General features: G+C 39.4%; 1 pseudogene; it reads left to right on the top strand.

The window, feature by feature from the left end:
- Nucleotides 1-1,503: 1,503 nt before the first annotated feature.
- On the top strand, nucleotides 1,504-7,282 carry LOC108985319 (annotated as a pseudogene).
- Nucleotides 7,283-20,175: the final 12,893 nt, after the last annotated feature.

The raw sequence follows: 20,175 nt of genomic DNA, 5'->3' as shown, positions 1-20,175 counted from the left end.
CTCGTATTAATTTATTTCAATTAATCCTATATATTTTCTATGCAAGTTTGTTTGGTTTTAGATTATAAACATTATTTCTGGGATCATGATTTGTCTATTTTCAAACTTTCGCTCTTTAATTAGAAGTACTCTTACCCAAGAGGTCGCCGGTGTTTTCGTCTTTAAACTTAGCTTCTAATTACAATACGCCAGATTAAAAGTATATAAAATAGCAAAGGAAGAAAAATAGAGGTTTGAAATTAATTGATTGATCTGGCTATCCTTTCATTGATTATTTCTTACTTTATTTTTTCCTGAGTTCTTTTCATGCATGATGCAACCAACCCTCGGATAAAGATAGGCCGTACCATTCTATTAGTTGATTAGAAACTACTTCGGAATATTAAATACAGATTTTTAAGGAGATCAAAGTGATCATGAAGATGTTCTGTCGTCACGACGGTTTCTTTAAAGAAATGAAATCGCCAAGTTGACTTTTTTTAGTTTGAAGGAGATTGAGCTTGAAATCTAACAGTATCTCATATTATTTATTTATTATAATAATATATAAATAATAAATAATTATTTTAAAATAATAATAAAATAGTCTAAAAACAATTATATTTCCAAAAAATACTTTGATCAGATCATGTGAGCAGTGACTTCAGAGTCTTCTCAATCAGTAGCCTCGATCGTGGAGGAGCATAAGCTGGGTTGCATGCATGCAGTCTCGCACGCAAATTAAAAGATCTTCTATATATAACTCATGAGTCATAAATACAGCTTTAAATGAAGCTGTGTCTGTGAGGGCCATTGATCATGAGCATGTTCTATAAGTAACATAACAACTTTTATATATATATATATATATATATAGTTTTGCGCATGCAGGACCCACTACTTTTACCTTCTGATCGCGAGGTTCGCGCGCGAGCACACGTATATACAAACACATATATTTATATAATTATAAGTATTTATAGTCGAGTCTGAATTTATAAATGAACTTAGCTACCCCCGTTCAGGCTCTTTGTAGCATGCTACGTACTGTGCTTCTCCCTAATTTCTTGGAAGTTAAGATACTTCCAAAGGCAATGCGTATCGATCGATCCTGATCAAGATATTTTCACTCTGGGAAATAATTAATGATCATAATGACTACAACAAAATAAAGAGATGCGTTGGGGAACTTGTACACGACATGAATAAGTAATTTGCTTTAAAATATATTATACTGAATCGAGCGTCTAACTTCAAAACATATATATAACGGATAAGTTTGAATGCAATTTTCTAATCCCTAATTGTGAACTATTCTAGCCAGCTCGCCAATAGGAGGAGTGCTTATCCACTCCCCTAACGCATACACTAATAAACAAAGTCGGAGCCAAATTAATCTTTGAATGTTTCTCAACAGTACCTGATCTATATAACTGTGCTGGCCAAGGTGGTGTTTACCATCACGGTTTGCATGCAAAGGCTCTCTTGATATCTATAGCTTTGCCATTATTCTCTAGGAAAACAATGAAGCTTGATGTGGAAATTATCTCTCGGGACGCCATCAAACCCTCTTCACCGACCCCACACCACCTTCGCCATTACACTCTCTCCTTCATCGATCAAATTACACCTCAAATTTTCATGCCTCTTATTCTTTTTTACTCAAGAGATGCATGTCGATACCGATCTTAGCTGCGTAGAGCACCAAGATCGGATTAAGAAATCTTTGTCCGACGCATTGGTAATGTTTTACCCGCTAGCAGGACGAGTTAAGTACAATTCTCATGTTGAATGCAACGATGAGGGTACGGTGTCACTACGTGGAAGCCAAGGCCAACTGCAATCTTTCCGAATTTTTGGAGGATCCAAACCCTGCTGAGCAAAACAAATTCCTGCCATATGAACTGGACGATGCCAATGAGCTAGCCCTTGCCCTCCAAGTCACATCTTTCACTTGTGGTGGGATCGTTATTGGTCTGGTCTTCGCCCACAAGGCTTCAGATGCTTCCTCATTCTTCTTGTTCATCAACAACTGGGCTGCTATTGCTCGTGGTAGCAGTAACATAGCAGTTCCACGATTCGAATCTGTGACGATATTCCCCCCAGAAACTTTTCCAAGCTATAGCGCAAGTAAGGGAACTAAGATCGCGATAAAAAGATTTATCTTCCATTCTGCTGCTATAGCAGCTCTCAGGAGAAAATACAGCACTGACAACACGAGCATCGAATACCCACGTCCCACTCGTGTCGAGGCCTTATCCGCTTTCATCTACAACCGCTTCCCCGCTGCCACTCAACAAGAAGCAAATCCCAATAAGACAAGAAGCAAATCCCAATAAGGTATGCACTTCGATTCACATAGCAAATTTGCGAACCAAGTTGGAGCCGCCCCTTTCAGAAATATTGTTAAGAGAGAAGGGAGACGTGTTTGAATAATTCTGTATATTGCTTTTTGTATTCTGCTTTACAAAATATATAAGTGTACAATGAAACTAATTATGAAAATTTACATATAAGGAAAAGATACTATTGTAACAAATGCCTAAAAATAAGAAATTCCTGATTTTGTACAATCCAAAATTATGGGAAGAGATAATTCTGTCAATACTCTTCCTTAAGATAGCGCATGAAGATCCGTAATGCCCAACTTGCATGAGAAATGATGGAAAAGGTCCTAGCCTAAAGCTTTGATGAAGATATCTGGAATTTGCTCATGTGAAGAAGTGTGAATTTCTTTGAGGAGGCCAGAGAAAATTTTGTCGCGAATGATGTGACAATCGATCTTAATGTGTTTAGTACGTTCATGAAACACTGGATTGTGTGCAATGTGAAGTGCAGATTGATTATCACAGTAGAGATGGAAAAGCTCGGGATGAGAGATGCCAAGATCAGTGAGAAGTTGCTTTAACCAGGTGAGTTCATAGGCGGTGACAGCCATAGCACGGTATTCAGCTTCAGCGGAAGAAAGAGCAACGATAGCCTGTTTTTTTGTGCGCCATGAGATCGGACTGGTACCGAGCTGGATGAAGTAGCCTGTGGTGGAACAACAGGTGGTGGGGCAGTTGGCCTAATCAGAATCAGTATAAGCTGTAACCTGAGTGGTGCTAGAAGAGGAGAAAAAAATGCCTTGGCCAAGGCTCCCTTTGATGTAACAGAGAACACACGTAGCAGCAGTCATATGAGGAACACGAGGGGCATGCATAAACTAACTAAGAATGTTGACGTCATAAACAATGTCAGGTCGAGTGATGGTCAAGTAAATGAGATGACCAACTAGACGACGATAAATGCTAGGATCAGGAAGTAGAGGTCGATCTTCATTGGAAAGCTTCAAATGTTGTTCCATCGGAAAAGAGGCAGTCCGGGCACCAAGTTGGCCACTGTCAGGAAGTATATCAAGAGCATATTTTTGCTAATTTAGGAAAATACCTGTAGAAGAACGTGCAACTTCGAGGCCAAGAAAGAACTTTAGAGAGCCAAGATCCTTGGTTTTGAAGTGAGTGAAGAGATGATTCTTGAAAAACTCAATTTGGGGAAGAGCATTTCCAGCAACTAAGATGTCGTCAACATAAACAAGAACAATAGTGATGCTTGTGTGAGTAATAAGGGTGAATAAGGAGTGATCTGCTTGAGATTGACGAAAACCTACATCAAGAAGCATAGTAGTTAGTTTGAAAAACCAGTTATGGAGGGCTTGCTTGAGACCATATAGAGATTTTCTGAGTGGACAAACACGGGTCTCCCCCTGAGTGCAATAGTCGGGAGGTGGGGTCATGTAGCCTTTTTCATCAAGATCACCGTGCAAGAAGGCATTGTTGACATCAAGCTGATGAATGATCCAATTTTTTGTAGCAGCAATGGCGAATAAGCAGCGGACAGTGGTCATTTTGGCTACAGAAACAAAAGTCTCATGGTAGTCAAGTCCTTCAACTTGAGTGTAGCCCTTGGCAACCAGTCAGGCTTTGTATCTCTCAATGGATCCATCAGCTTTGAGTTTGGTTTTGAAAACCCATAATGGGTTTCTTACCAAGTGGAAGATGGTCAAAAGTCCAAGTGGAGTTAACTTCTAGAGCCTGGAGATCAGTAGACATTTCCTTGTGCCAATGAGGATGTTTGAGAGCATCAGAATAGCATGAGGGTTCAACACAAAAGGTGAGAGCATTTAAATAAGTAATATATGAGGGAGAAAAGCGAGAATAGGAAAGAAAAGCAGATAAAGGATGAGCAGTACCTGAAGTCATTGTAGCAGGTGAAGACGCCGTGGGCTTTGTGTGTAAGGTGGGGCATATGTAATCATGAAGATAGGGAGGCCAAGTCGTATGGCGGTGAGGACGAGAGACAGGTGGAGGTGAAGGTGAGGAGGGTGGAGTTGAAGGAGGGGAAGATGAAGGGGGTGATGTTTGAGGAGGGTTTAGAGGTTTTTGAGAAATAGGTAAAGTCAGTTCAGGGACCAGAAGAGGAATGATTGGAGAAGAAGAAGAGGAAGAGGTGTCTGAAATATTCTCAAAAGGGAATTGTTGTTTATGGAAGGTGACATCACGAGAATAGAAAATGGATCGTGTATCAAGATTGTAAAGTTTGTATGCTTTGTGAGTACTGGGGTAGCCGAGAAAGACACATTTAGTAGCATGAGGAGAAAATTTATCACGGTGAGTACGAAGAGTTTATGCATAACAGAGGCACCCAAACACACAAATGTGATCGTAGTTGGGTATTTGTTGAAAAGAACCTCAAAGGATGATTTATTTTGAAGAGTACGATAGGGAGTGCGATTGATGAGGCATGCAGCAATGAGAACACAATTACCCCAAAAAGGGAGGGATAAGTGTGCTTGAAAACGTAGACTGCAAGCAACATTAAGAAAGTGTCGGTGTTTACATTCCGTAACACCATTTTGTTGAGGAGTTTCAACACAGGTATGTTTGTGAATAATGCCGTAGTCAAGAAGATAAGTTTGAAATTGATGAGAGAGAAATTATTGTCCATTATCAGTTCTAATGATTTTAACATTGGTGTTAAACTAAGTTTTGACAAGAGCAAAAAAATGCGTTAAATGAGTATAAGCTTTATATTTAAAACACATTAAATATATCCAAGTGGTGCGGGAAAAATATCCACTATTGTAAGAAAATAATGTGCTCCAGATAAGGAAGAAGTATGATATCCACCCCAAATATCACAAAAAATACAATTAAAAGCAAAATCACGTTTATTAGCAAAAACTTGAAAGGGTAATCTTGTGTGCTTAGAATGAGCACAAACATTACAATTAGAAAGAGTACAAGGAGAATCTAAAATATTAGGAATAATAAAACTGGAGGGATGACTTAGATGTTGATGCCATAGGGTCTTATTAGCAGTGGATTGAGCAGCAAAAACCATAGGGGGTCGGGACGGTACATGTAAAGCCCATTGCAGAGTTCACCTGCTCCAATTAGTTTCATCGACTGTGGGTCCTAAAATAAGCAATTATTAGAAGAGAAAGTAATAATGCAAGAATTGTGAAGGACAATATGGGACACATATAATAGATTAAATGTTAAAAAAGGAACAAAATAAACTTGAGTGAGGGTTAGAAATGGAGAGAGAACACATGTGCCGAGAGCCTTGGCAGGAACATCCTGACCCTTGGCAAGCCGAATCGAGTGAGGGGTTGCAAGGGGTTGGAGATTGGTGAAAGCTTCCTTGTGGTGGTAGATATGATGGCTCGTGCCACTGTCTACCACCCAATGGAGACGCCGATTGAGAGGAAAATCAAGGTGAGGGGAGAAGAGATTACCAATGAAGTTGACAGAGGACTCAATCGGAGAGGAAGATGGCGCAAGCAAGCCAAGAAGCATCTGGTAGAGCTCTGGTGACAAGCCAGGGACCGGCCTTGAAGCCGACGGAGTAGTAGTGGTCTGTTGACGCTGGACAGGGGCTAACCGAGAATGGATGGCTGGGTCTTGGGTCATGGATTGTAGCCAGGGGGATAACCCACGAGGGTCCAACAACGATCTCGGTTATGCCCATCTTTGCCACAAGCCATGCACTTGAAGGGGGGTTTTGGGCGCCCACCAGATCGGACAGCCATGGCCATGGTTTCCGATGAAGATGGTCGAATGTTGAGCAGCCTCTGTTGCTCTTCTTGAAACAAATTAGAGAAGACTTTGCTTATGGTTGGGAGTAGATCCATGGCTAAGATTTGAGTGCGGAGGGAGGCGAAGGAATCGTTGAGACCGAGGAGGGACTGGAACACCTGTTCATGATCGGCTTGCTGTTGTAAAGCTTTGAGGTCAGTGCTTTGTTGGAGATGGCCGAGTTCATCCCAAATTTGTTTGATTTGGTTGTAGTAATCATGAACGAAATTTGTGGTTTGGTGTAAGGAAGAGGGAGTCCGTTTGAGTTGGTAAATTCTGGCATTATTGCCATGACAAAATTGAAAGGAAAGATCAACCCAAACATCACGTGGGATGGTATGATATTCAAGAGAATTGGCAAGAGGGCGGCTGATAGAATTGAGGATCCAGGTAAGAACCATATCCTTCTTTTGGTTCCATTGGGTGTATTCGGGTGTGTTAGGTTCAGGAGGTTTGAGGGTGCTATCAACAAAACTAAGTTTGTTTTTGGAATTGAGGGCTTGGGTCATGGCTTTTTGCCATTTGGGATAGTTGTCGCCGGTTAGGAGTCCATTGACAAGGGTTAAGCTTGGTGAATCTGAGGGATGAAGAAGGTAAAGGGAAGGGAGGGAAGGGAGGGAAGGGAGAGGTGGGTTGGAGGATTCAGCCAGGGCATTGTAAGACCGAGTTCTAGCCTGATACCATGTTAAGAGAGAAGCAAGACGTGCTTGAATAATTCTGTATATTGCTTTTTGTATTCTGCTTTACAAAATATATAAGTGTAGAATGAAACTAATTATGGAAATTTACATATAAGGAAAAGATATTATTGTAACAGATGCCTAAAAATAAGAAATCCCTGATTTTGTGGAATCCAAAAATATGGGAAGAGATGATTCTGTCAATAAATATATTTTGGGAACATGAGCATGCCAACAGGTTCGGTAATCTCCAAAAAGTCAAAAAGATTTAGGAGAGGAGAGGTGGTTTCCTTGGCTTTCACTAGCTTGTGCAGGTTTCCTATTCATGATGTGGATTTCGGGTGGGGAAAGCCTGTGTGGATAGGCTCAGCTAGGTTGCTGCACAGGAATCTGATTACATTCTTTGACACAAAATCAGGGGATGGAATAGAGGTATGGATTAACTTGGATGTGGAGGACATGGCTAAATTTGAAGTTGACAAGGAGCTCCTATCGTATGTTTAGTCTATGACAAAAAGAAATACACTGCAGAGGTTTGAAAATATTGATTTCCCACACACTTTCATTGATATGAAAATTGAAAATATATACACCACGTCTAGAGTTCTCTTTTAGGAATGATATACACAAATGAACCTAAAAACATGCAACGGTTACAATAGATAGCTATGATAAAAAAATGCAGCTGTTACAGAAAATGTACACCACGATTTCAGCCTAGATGTGCTCTATTTTGCTATGAACTTGATTCATGCAATCATCCTTTATACGCCCCCGCAAGATTGAGCTGCCCTCAACAAGACCAATCTTGTTGCATAGTAATTCAGTCTACTGTCGAGACAGTGGCTTGGTCAATAAGTCAGCCAGTTGATCTTGGGTGTGAACATGACGAACTTGAAAATTCCCTTGTTGAACAAGGTCCCTCACAAAATGGAGATCAATTTAAATGTGCTCCATACGAGAATGATTGACTAGATTGAAACTTAAATGGGTAGCACCAAGATTATCACAGAGTAGTTAAGGTGCTATTTTGAGCGAAAATCCAAGTTCTATGAGGAGATTTTGAAGCCACATGGTTTTAGAGGAGGCATTTGCAAATGCTCGATATTCAGCTTCTGTGGAAGATCGTGCAACAACTCTTTGCTTCTTTGAACTCCAAGAAATTGGTGTGAATTTGAGAAAGTTGATGTACGCAGAAGTGGAGGTACAGTCATCGACATTTCCAGCCCAATCTGCATCTGAAAAGGTTGTTAAAATAGGCAAACCAGATTTAGAAATTTGTATACCATGAAAAATGGTCTGTTTTAAATAACAGAGAAACCGTTTTGTTGTTGTTCAGTGAGTTTCCGTGGGCTAGTGCATGAATTGCGAGAGCTTGTTGACTGCGAAGGAGATATCTGGACGTGTCAAGGAGAGATATTGAAGGCTGCCAATAATTCGATGAAAAACTGAGCTGTCCACAGGAGCAGTGCCATCAACTAATTTGAGAGGTTGACTTGTTGAGAGAGGAGTAGAAACATCCTTTGCACACTCATATTAGTATTTGACAAAAGATCATGGATATATTTATGTTGTGATAAAAATATACCAGCTTTAGTAGGGACAACCTCTATCCCTAAAAAAAAAAAAATGAAGAAGACCCTTGTCTTTCAGAGAGAACTTGGCACCCAGTTGCTTCATAATAGAAGCCACAAAAATAGAGTCATTTCCTGTAATGACAAGGTCATTAACATAAACCAGGAAATAAGAAATAATTGAACCTTGGCTGTAGATAAATAAAGAGGAATCTGCCTTGGAGTTGTGAAACCCAAGCTGAAGAATAGCATTTTTCAGAGCTGTATACCAAGCCCGTGGGGCTTGTTTAAACCCATAGATGGCTTTCCACATCCTGTAAACATGAGAAGGCTTGGACAAGTCTTTAAACCCATGGGTTGCATCATGTAAACAGTTTCAGTTAATTCTCCATTTACGAAGGCATTATTTATGTCCATTTGCCTCAACTTCCATCCATTCTAACAACAATAATCATAATTATTCTAACAATTTCTTTGTAATCAAGCCCTGGTCTTTGATTATAACCTTTGGCAACAAGACGGGCTTTAAACCTATCCACTGACCCATCAACTTTCCTCTTCACCCTGAACACCCACTTACAGCCCACAAGATTGCAATTTGAAGGAGGGGGAACTAAGTCCCAAGTTCCAGGTTTCATGAGTGCAGTGAGTTCAGAGGACATAGCCTCACTCTATTGAGGTTGAGATATGGCCTGACTCACACTAGATGGTTCGATGGTTTGTGGGAGAGGGTGTTTGGACACAAAGTGAAGTTGTTTTGGCTTGAAGATTTGATCCATTGACCTAGTAGTCATTTTATGCACTCTTGGAAAGGAACCGATGGATTTAGGGATTGTGGGGAATACGAATTCGGTGGATTCTCAAGCTGACCTAAGGGTTGTGCATTAATTTGAGCATGAGAAGGTGAGACTAGCACAGACAGGGATGCATTGAGATGCTCATGTGCAGTAGAAACCTTATTGAAATTATGAGGGTTTCTTCCTAGGGATTCCGAAACATCAATATTGTGCAGGAAATTTAAGATATCGGGATTACCTGAAGAGGATGCAGCAATGGAGTGAGCACCTTCCAGAAGATCTGGTGCAGGCGATGAGACCGGCATCGTTGATGGTGGCCCGCGAACAGGTGGCTGCTAGACATCGACGAAGAGAGGAAATGAATTTTGGTTTGGCCGTGTGGTCTGAGAGGGCACGAATTGGGGATGTTGTTGATTTTCATCAAACAACACGTGGCGCAAGATGTAGAGTTTGCGGGTATGGGGCTCCAAACACTTGTAGGCATTCTGAGTTATTGAGTAACCGAGAAAAATACACGGTTTGGATTTGGGGTGGGTTGCTTGTTTATGAGATATGAGGCAGTTTGGAATGCATGTGGCCAAAAGGAGAAATCAAGAGAGGTATCATGGAGAAGTGTATGGCCTGTTTTAACAAGATGTCGATGACGATGTTTGGAGACACCGTTTTGTTGAGGAGTGTGAGGAGCAGTGGTGTAGTGAATGATGCCATTAAGAGATAAAAAGGATTTTTGTGCAATAAACTCACCACTATTGTCAGAGTAGAGTGTTTTGATTTTTGCTTGAAAACGAGTTTCAAGAATTTTTTTGAAGTGTGGAAAAATACTAGAAACACTAGATTTGTTGACCATTGGATAGAGCCATGTATATTTTGTATAGTGGTCAACAAAGAGAAAGTAATACCATGACCCATCAATGCCGGTGTAACTTGTAGGGCCCCAAACATCAGTGTAAATCAATTCAAGGGGAGCATGACTTTGGAGACTAGTGACACGAAAAGGTTGTTGATGTGCTTTATTAATGGAATGCGAACTACATAATGAAGACAATTTTTGTGATGTAACTGGAAGACAAAAATTCTTAACAAGATTGTGAACAACTTTGAGAGATGGATGTCCAAGCCACTTGTGCCAACCATCAATCTAGGCCCGTTCATGCACATTTGAAACCATTTGAGCAGAGGAAGCCACCAGTTTTCTTGGAAAAGTGTAGATGCCATTGTCACATGCTCCTCGAAGTAGAGTCGCTTCTGTGATCTTGTCCTTCACAAAAAAATGAAAGGGATGAAACTCAACAAAAATGTTATTATGTTTGGTAAGATGATGGACAGAAATTAAGTTTTTGCAAAGATTGGGAACACAGAGTGTATCATGGAGTGTAAAGGTTCTATTTGGAGAATGCAAAACCAATGAACCAATGTGTGAGATTGCCAAACCTGAACCATCACCAAGAATTACTTCATCGGTGCCGTCATATTTTGAGTGAACGAACAAATGAGCAAGATCACCCATGATGTTGTGGGAGGCAGCCAAATCAAGAAGCCAAGTTTTTTCTTTGCTCGTAGAGGTCTGAGCACAATTCACAGTGACTCCATTTGAATGGAGTTGAGGACATGAAGTAGAGTTGGTGCTTCGTTGTTGGCCACTGGGTTTCGAGAACTTCTTGGCAGGATCTCCATTTTTCATTCGGTGCATATAGTTGGCGGAAGCAACTAGCTGCTAGGTTGCAGCTTCCAAATGCAGTAGATAGGACTCGTGTCCTACCAATAGATCGTGTAGCTCCTTAAACGCCAGTGAGGTCTCCCATGCTAGGATTGGCGTAGCAATCTCCCTGAAATCAGGACCTAAACCATTCAAAATATAAAGGGTTAAATCATCATCTGAAATCGGATGATCAATAATGGCAATTTCATCAGCCAATGCCTTGATTGCATGCAAGTAATCGGGAATGGATCGGTTTCCACGTTGAATCAAGGTAGTCTCCTCCTTCAATTGCATAGCTCATGTCCTTGAACGACTTGCATAGAGATTATGAAGTTTTTTCCAGGCGGCATGAGAGGTCTTGGTCGTGGCTATGAGAGGAGTGATTGTGGGAGATGTGGAAGCTAGGATGGCACTTAAAATAAGCTTGTCCTGTCGAACCCAATGGGTTTTGATCAAATTGGCATAGGAAGTGCCATCGGAAGAGGGACAAACGGTATCACCATTTACATAATCAAGTAAATCATAGCCGGTGAGGAGTGCTTCGAATTGAGCACGCCAATGGGGAAAGGTGGAGGGAGTCAATTTTTCAATTATTTGGGCAGTGATGTTTAGGGCAATAAGAGGCATGGAAGCAGTGGAAAAAGGCTGAGTATTGAGGTTGACGGTTTGATTTTGATCCAAGGAAGAAGACATGGTCGAGATTGGGATCGGTTGCTCGTTAGAGGGAGGCTCTTCTGATACCATATGACAAAAAGAAATACACTGCAGAGTTTGAAAATATTGATTTCCCACACACTTTCATTGATATGAAAACTGAAAATATATACACCACGTCTAGAGTTCTATTTTAGGAATGATATACACAAACGAACCTAAAAACATGCAACGGTTACAATAGACAGCTATGATAATAAAATGCAGCTGTTACAGAAAATGTACACCACATTTTCAGCCTAGATGTGCTCTGTTTTGTTATGAACTTGATTCATGCAATCATCCTTTATATCGTCGACCAAGGTTTCTGTGAACTAGGCCATGACGTCCTAATGGATTGATAATATTGTTCTTGGTGGACAGTGCAAATATGTCTTTTGACGTTTTAAGCATGGTTTAGATCTCTTGGTTTGGGAGTACTGAAAGTAGATTAATATATATATATATATATATATATACACTGAAGCAAGTATGAAATAAGTTTGCAATTAGTAATATAATTGCGAATCCCTCGGGTATAAGGTCGTCCGACTGAAAATTAGTATTTGAAAGAAACTTGGAATATCATTAATGCATAGTGAAAGTACCTTTAGCTATTTTTGGTTTTGAAGTTTTACCCTAGATTTCAAGTATTAATATGAAAAACCTTACCTGGTATCTTAAAATAATTTCCTCGCTTATTCTTCTTCATCAGTACCCCTTGTAGATGGAGTTTATAATAGATTTTTAATTATTTTAGGTTGGGGATCCTTTCAATTCTATTTAGAAAAATTATATTTGCAAACCGATATGGAGGACGTACACACCCTCTATAGGATTTTTTCCTTTTTTTCTTTTTGCTTTTTAATACATGTATTTTTTAACACTTTTAAATATTTGAAAAAAAAATAAAAAAATCACAATATTATTAAAAAACACTTACTTAATCACTAAGTAAAAAATAACTAAACAGTAAAATAAAAAATCACAGCGGTAGAATGGAGCGGTGTGAGTAGTATTTTCCTTCTACTTATAATACTCATGTTAACATCTTCCATCAAGGGGATGCAACATTTGGCACATACATATCACAGATTAATGATTCAAATGTTTGTATTAATTGTCACCTGTGAGACCCAGCCCGCTGCCAGGCCCAAGCCCGTAGAAAATGTTTCTAGAATCCATGTCGCACGGGTTCATGCCATCTTTCCATTTTCATGCACGTCTCTCCCACCCTTTTATTTAGGCTTGATCTGTTTCCTACTTATAGTCTATATATATGTTAAGCTTTTCTCAACCCTAGATTCATTACCGCTGCTCTCTATTCAAGCCTCAGCCACCCAAACTCCTCTGAGCATCCACTCTCCACTGTGAACCTCAGTCCAGACCTCACCACCATGCCCAGCCACACTAAATTGCCACCCAACGCCCCAATAGCCTCTATTGCAAGCCTCAAAATCCTCTGTTTTAGTTATCCAAAAACAGAGCATCGTTTAGCCACCTTAAGTCGCTGCAATCACCCCCCACCGAAAGCTCCACCGCGTTGTGATCCCACAAAAACCGTTGGCGAAGACTTCCTATCACCCCAGTCCGCCGCACGTCCCCTCAAGTCCCCCGGTAAGCTCATACCATTTATGGTTGGTTTCTCTTCTCTCTTGGTCTCTCCCTCATAATCTCACCATGTGTCTCTCTCGCTCTCACCGCCCAGCGTAGGTAGCCTCCCTGCCACACACCCTCCTCTGCACTCCAGTCGCGCCATCATAGTTCCTCCAGCCAGCTCGTCGCGCCTTGCCCCTCCACGCATAATCTCAGTTTCGTCATAAGTCCATGCCACTGCACTTCATTTCTTTTGTTTTTCATGTTGCTGACTTAAAGAGTTGTATATATATATATATATATAGGTAAGTCTGTAATCTAATAGAATAGGAGTTATTACTGTTATGCCCTTTGATCACGCTTTCAAATGATGAAGAATTACAAAAGCAATTGTATTATCGGTCTAATAAATAAATAAAATTACATTATAACCTTTGAGGTACAAGTTGCATTATTGTATTTTAAACATTTAATATGTATTTGTAAACTCTAAGTTTTCCATGTTTACATAAATGATTTTGATAAGTTAAATTTATTTTAAGTAAAGCTTCTTTCAGTAAGTGATAACGTTGTAATTTTCTTATGACATAGTTTGGTAAATAGTCTTTCTGGATAACTTAGAAAGAAATTTTGGTATAATTATGTTGGGTGGTATTAAATCTGATAGTTTGATTTTCAATAATAAAGAAGTTATAGTTTAATACTTTAGTCAGAGATTTAATTGGAATTTGGGAGGTATTAACATTTTAGGATTTCATGAATTTAGGTTTCTGAGGAATTAAAGTAAGTTATTTTAGCATCTTAGACTTAAATATTGGTATACGTGTTCGATTGTAAATTTATAAAAATTACATGATTGTGTTATAGATGAAGATTAATATTTGTTTGAAATTTTTGAGGAAATTTCTGAAAGGCTAAGAAATCTAGGTAAACGGGGTTCCTATGCTAGATTTGCATAAAAAGAAATGAACTAAAGTTAGTTTATAAAAATGTGCATGTTATTTTAAAAAGAAAAGGTGAAAAATAACCTTAGTATATGTTTTGCATTCACTCATGAATTGATGTTGGTTTATAAAAATGTGCATGCTATTTTAAAAAGAAAAGGTGAAAAACAACCTCAGTATATGGTTTGCATTCACTCATGAGATACGTATGAAAGAGAAAATAAATATTTTTGACATGAATTGTGTAGACATGGACAATATTTGACATGTTTCTGAAATGTGCAAAAGGGGTAATACGATATCTGTGAATTTTTGTACGTATAATATGAAATTGATTTGGGTTTATTTATGATCAAATGGAAATGATATGAATATGTTCAGCACATGGTTTGATATGATATGGACATGAAAAACCTTTGGCATACTTATCTGTTTTGATTCTGATTCTGAATATGGTTTTGATATGATGATACTGGTTCATGTGATATGGTTAGTACCAACATGATATGATATGAGTGCACCCATTTTGGAAACAAAGTGATCTTTTATGTGTTCTTTCATGTGTGCACACTCGGGGCTCTAAGATTGAAAATGGGGAAGTTTCACAATATGATATTGTCTGGTTTGGCCACCGGGGATAGCACAACCCTACCATGAGGGTTAAACATGGTATATGATATGTTATAATAAGATGAAGGTGTGCAGTTATGTTACGCCAAAGCGATTTTGAATATAAAAATGGTATTTGAATATGAAAATTATATTTGAATATGAAAATGGTTTATGAATATGAAAATATTGAAAAGTCACTTGAATTTCTTTCTGATAATACGTTTTGAGATGTGTACATGAAAATTAAATGTTTTGCTCCTGTATACTAAAATTTCTAAAAAGGGCTTATGTTTACATACTGGTATATGTTCTCTGCTTACTGAGTTGTGCATAACTCATCCCTTATCTTCATTATTTTTCAAATGACATTGATGAACCAGCTGGGGGTTAGGAAAAGAAATTGGAGCTTGACTAGATATGGATAGAAGGTCGAGTACCTACGAGTACCATTGTTAGTAGAAGGTTTTAACTTGAGTATTTGAAGTATTTTATGTTTTTGGACCTAATGAGACTTAAAGATGTTTCATTTTTTCTCGTTGCGATTATTAGGAAATTGTGGACTCCTTTAGTTTACGTTATTTTGTAATGATGAGTTATAGAGTTTGTATTATGATTATTTGGAAAATATGAGATTGTGTACTATTTGAAATCCTTGGAGTTTTTAGATGTTTTGGGAGACAAGTTTATAAGTAACAAGTAGTAATTCTCCGACCCTTCTAGGTACGGGGTGTTATAGTTAGTATAAGAGCCAAGTTTGAGCTTCAGCAGACTATAGTGTGTGAGATTTTGGAGTACAGATAGGCTTTAAGAAATCATTTTCTGATTTGATGTGATAGTGGAGCTGACTATAAGGTAGAATATTATAGGTATTCGAGGGCTTAAAATTTGCAGACCTTATGAATGATTTTGATGTGTAGGATTTTACGGGTCTATGAGCTGAACTCATGTTGTTTGTAGTTTGGTTTGATTGTGGAGACTTTTTAATTAGATTTGATGGAGTTAAGTTTTTAGACTTTGGAGATTAATCATTACTATTGTTACGCGTACTTCTTTCCTCTTTATTGTAGGTACCTTTATAACTTTGAAGTATTATATATATGTTTTGTTTTCACGGTTACCACTAATTATTTATGTTTATATGAACGCTATAAATTTTGAAATGAATATTAAAAATCCAAGTTATTTTGTCAGGATGCCACCCCATCATCGAGAACGAAGGATGTCAGACTTGAACGCAAACGAGAACGAAAGGGGAGCAAACCCGAGTGCTTCCGAAGTACTACAAGCAACAGCTCATCAATTAATAGATGATCTCGCGCAGAATCCCTTGGGTCGCCAACGCAACTATAATGAAAGAGGTTGTACCATAGAACAATTCAATCGGATGCACCCCCTTCATTTGATGGGAAAGGCGAACCAACCCTAGCAGAGGATTGGGTTCAAGATATTGAGGAGATATTGCGGGTGTTAACCCACACAGATGAACAAAAGGTAGCATATGCAACATTCAAACTGATCGGGGAGGCAAAAAGATGTTGGATTTCAGAAAGAACTATCGAAGAAGTAGGGGGATAGAAATAGCCAGTTGGCTGCATTTTAAGTAGATTTTTCTTAGTGCTTTTTCCCAAGCTCGGCCCGAGAGGATAAGGCACTAGAATTTGCCACTTTGGTGCAGGGAACCATGACGGTGCACCAGTATGAAGCTAGTTCATTGAATTATCCCATTTTGCTGCATATCTGTTTCCTGATGAAGAAAAGAAGACGCATAAATTTGAACAAGGGCTGAATGAAAATTTTTATGAACGAGTAGTGGGCTTCCAGATTCGGAACTTCTCAGAGTTGGTAGATAAGGCCATAGTTTTTGAACAAAGCCTTCAAAGGAGAGCTGCATTGCACGATCAGAGGAAGAAGACTATTTCATTGGGGCATCATTCTGGCATGGACCAAGGATCGTGGAAAAAGAGGAATGAAGGTAGTAGCTCGGGTAAAAGGCTGGTTCAAGGCACCTAACAAGCATATCATTGTAGAACTTGCAACCAAGTACATGATGGAGTATGCAGGAAGGAAGCGAGACTATGCTACCGTTGTGGCAAATCGAGTCACTATCTCAGGGACTGCCTTTTGCAATTGGATAGCAATAGGCCACCACCACCTAGGGCAAAAGGGACAGCGAGAGGCAACATCCAGCGTACAACTGGGCCTGCACGGGTTTTTGCTCTGACGCTTGGAGAGGCTGAGGATAGGAATGATGTGATCACGGGTATGACTTCTTTGTTATGTTTTAAGATATTAATTTGTGGGTTGAGGCTAAGACTTGGAAATTTTAATTCATGAATGATGTTGATTGTGACCACTGGTACTCTTTCTCTATTTTCTAATAATGCCACTGTGTTATTTGATTCGGGAGCGACACATTCTTTTGTTTCCATGTCTTATTCTCGATTTTGCACCTTAGAAACCGAAAAGTTAAAGTCCAAGTTAGTTGTTGCCACCCCAACAAGAAATTCGATAGTCTGTGATAAGATTCTACTAGGGTGTCCTTTATCTATTGAGGGAAGATTAATGCCATCAGATTTAATAGTGTTTAACATGATCGTGTTTGATGTGATTTTGGGTATGGATTGGCTGGCTTCTTGCCATACCAGTATAGATTGTTTTAAAAAGGAAGTGATTTTTAGACTCCCAAAAGAAAAAGAATTTTAGTTCACAGGTTCGAAAGTGAGGTTGCATCCACCCATCATATTTGTCATTCAAGTTGGAAAATTATTACGTGATGGTTGTCAGGGATTCTTAGCCTGCGTGGTAGAAGCACCAAAAGAGGAGTTGAAGTTAGAGCAGATACCTGTTGTGAGGGAATATCCAGAGGTTTTACTAGAAGATTTACCTGGACTCCCCCCCGAGTGGGAGCTAAAGTTTGCTATTAAACTAGTCCCAGGCACAACACCCCTTTCGAAAGCACCTTACTTGATGGCACCATCTGAATTAGTGGAACTCAAGGAGCAGTTGCAAGATTTGTTGGACAAGGGTTTCATCAGGCCTAGTGTATCACCTTGGGGAGCTCTAGTTCTCTTTGTGAAGAAGAAAGATGGATCGATGAGAATGTGTATTGACTACAGGGAACTTAATCGGGTGACCATAAAGAATAAGTACCCGCTACCCCGTATAGAAGATTTGTTTGATCAGCTACAGGGTGCTCAAGTATTTTCAAAGATTGATATTCGATCGGGTTACCATCAATTGAAGATCAAGGCAGAAGACATAGCTAAGACGACTTTCAAGACCCAATATGGCCATTATGAGTTTTTGGTCATGCCTTTTGGCCTAACGAACGCCCCAGCAGTATTCATGGATTTGATTAACAGGGTGTTCCATGAATTTTGGATAAGTTTGTGGTTGCTTTTATTGATGATATACTAGTATACTCCAAAAGCAAGATTGAGCATGAGGAACATTTGAAGTTGGTACTTAGGACACTCAGAGATAAAAAGTTGTTTGCTAAATTGAAGATATGTGAATTTTGGCTTGATTCAATCGCATTTCTGGGGCATGTAATTTCGAAAGATGGCATTTCAGTGGACCCGGGAAAAGTGGAAGCAATGGTTAATTGGTCGACACCGAAGAATATTCATGAGGTTAGAAGTTTCTTGAGATTGGCGGGTTATTATTGTCGATTCATTGATGGTTTCCCCAGGATAGCAGTTCCTCTCACAACACTCACCGAAAAAAATAATAAGTTTGAATGGACAACAAAGTGTGAAGAAAGCTTACAGGAGTTGAAACGGAGATTAGTGACAACTCCGGTGTTAACAGTCCCCACTGCTAGATGTGGATTTGTAGTTTATAGTGATTCATCAAGGCTTGGATTGGGGTGCGTACTGATGCAACATGGGAAGTTTATAGCATACGCCTTACGCCAAGTGAAAGCATACGAGCAAAATTATCCCATGCATGATCTGGAACTTGCAGCAATCATTTTTGCACTAAGAGTTGGAGACACTATCTATATGGGGAAAAGTACGAAATTTATATGGATCACAAGAGTTTGAAATATTTCTTCACTCAAAAGGAATTAAATATGAGGAAGAGGAGATGGCTTGAGTTAATCAAGGATGATTGCACCATCAATTATCACCCAGGAAAAGCTAATGTTGTAGTCGATGCCTTAAGTAGGAAGTCAATGGGACTGGCAGTTGCAGCCCTTACCACTCAACATAGGTTGTTAATGGACCTACAAAGAGCCGGTATTGAGGTTATCACTAGTGATACAAGTACTTTCATGGCTAATTTAATAGTTCAACCAACCTTGATAGATAGAATCAAAGCTGCTCAAAAAGTGGATTTAGGGTTAGTGAAGCTACTGGAAGGAGTCGGGAGCGGGGGCAAATTTGAATTTAGCGTTTCCAAGAATGGAGTTTTAAGGTTTAGAGGTAGATTGTGCGTGCCAGCTAATGAAGAATTGAAAAGGCTAATTTTTGAAGAAGCACACCGTTCTTTTCACACAGTTCACCTGGGGAGTACCAAGATGTATCGGAGACTTGAGAGAGTCTTTTTGGTGGAATGGTATGAAAAGAGAAATTGCTAAATTTGTAGAATAGTGCCTAACTTGCCAACAAGTGAAAGCTAAGCATCAGAGGCCATCAGGATTATTACAACCACTCCAGATTCCAGAGTGGAAGTGGGAGCATATCTCCATGGACTTTGTGACAGGCCTACCAAGGACATTGAGCGGACAAGATGCTATATGGGTTATCGTGGATCGCTTAACAAAAACTGCTCGTTTTGTGCCGATTAAGGTTTCTTATAAACTAGAGAAACTAGATGAGCTATATGTTTGGGAGATAGTGAGGTTGCATGGGGTACCGGTATCTATTGTGTCGGATAGAGACCCTCGTTTCACTTCCAAGTTCTGGCAAAGCTTACAGGAGGCAATGGGTACTAAGTTAAGTTTCAGTACTGCATTTCACCCTCAGACAGATGGACAGTCAAAAGTACTATTCATATCTTGGAAGACATGTTGAGGGCATGTGTGTTAGATTTTAAGGGAACTTGGATGCGACATTTACCATTGGTCGAGTTTGCTTATAATAATAGTTTCTAGGCTAGGATTGGAATGGCACCCTACAAGGTTTTGTATGGCAGAAGGTGTAGATCTCCATTGTATTGGGATGAAGTAGGTGAAAGGAAACTTTTGGGGGCAGAGATTATTTAGCAGACCACAGAGAAGATAAATATCATTCGGGTTAGAATCAAAGCAGCTCAAAGCCGACAAAAGAGTTATGCAGATAAATGTCGCTGCCAGTTAGAGTTTGAGGTTGGAGATAAAGTATTTTCGAGAATAGCATCAATTAAAGGAGTTATGAGATTTGGAAAAAAGGACAAGTTGAGCCCAAGATATATTGGGCCATTTGAGATTCTTGACCGGATTGGACCGGTGACTTATAGAGAAGCACTTCCACCGGCACTTGCGAGAGTGCATAATGTA

The sequence above is a fragment of the Juglans regia genome, chromosome 13 (genome assembly GCF_001411555.2).
Source record: "Juglans regia cultivar Chandler chromosome 13, Walnut 2.0, whole genome shotgun sequence".
Classification (NCBI taxonomy): Eukaryota; Viridiplantae; Streptophyta; class Magnoliopsida; order Fagales; family Juglandaceae; genus Juglans; species Juglans regia.
This window is presented reverse-complemented; position numbering and strand designations above follow the sequence as displayed.